Raw genomic sequence first — 628 nt, 5'->3', positions numbered from 1 at the left:
AAAAATATGGAACGCTTCACGAATTTGCGTGTCATCCTTGCGCAGGGGCCATGCTAATCTTCTCTGTATCGTTCCAATTTTAGTATATGTGCTGCCGAAGTGAGCACTGATGTATCCTTTCTAATTTTCTATCTTTCATTCATTTCTTGGATCAATTTTTTTATTTCTTTTTTCTTGTTATCCACTTTCCCTTCAATTCTCTTCATTGCTTTTGCCATTTATACTGTAAATCCCCTTTCTGTCATTTCCCTAATTTCTTTATAGGTGGGATCCTCTGTGGTAGCTACCTTACAATCCTGGGGTGGGGGTGTTGATCTGTTCTGGTTTTTCATGTTGCCAGTATTTTTTTGTTGACATCTCATCATATGTGTTTTCTTTTTGTTCACTTCCCTTCCCTTCTTTCTCCTTTGTCTTCCTCCTTCTCCTTAATTTTCCTTGTCCCTGTGCTAAGGTGTTGGTGTGGCCTTCTAGTACAGGGACAAAAGAGAGAAAAGCAAAAAGAAAAAGAAAGGAGAAAAAAATGAAAAGAAGGAAAAAAGATAAAAGAATATGAAAGAAGAAGAGAAAAAAATGGAAAAGAGAAAAACAGTAATAATACTGGTGCTGAGCTGGGCATGATGTCCCATAC

At 37.3% G+C, this 628-nt stretch overlaps 1 non-coding gene across 1 annotated transcript; it reads right to left on the bottom strand.

Annotated features, from left to right (window-relative positions):
* On the bottom strand, window positions 1-107 carry LOC128567171 (U6 spliceosomal RNA). The gene has a single exon (XR_008374808.1). It is a non-coding gene; the product is annotated as a U6 spliceosomal RNA (small nuclear RNA).
* Window positions 108-628: the final 521 nt, after the last annotated feature.

The sequence above is a fragment of the Nycticebus coucang genome, chromosome 15 (genome assembly GCF_027406575.1).
Source record: "Nycticebus coucang isolate mNycCou1 chromosome 15, mNycCou1.pri, whole genome shotgun sequence".
In the NCBI taxonomy this organism is placed as follows: Eukaryota; Metazoa; Chordata; class Mammalia; order Primates; family Lorisidae; genus Nycticebus; species Nycticebus coucang.
The sequence above is the reverse complement of the archived record's forward strand: the minus strand, read 5'-3'. Positions and strand labels throughout refer to the sequence as shown.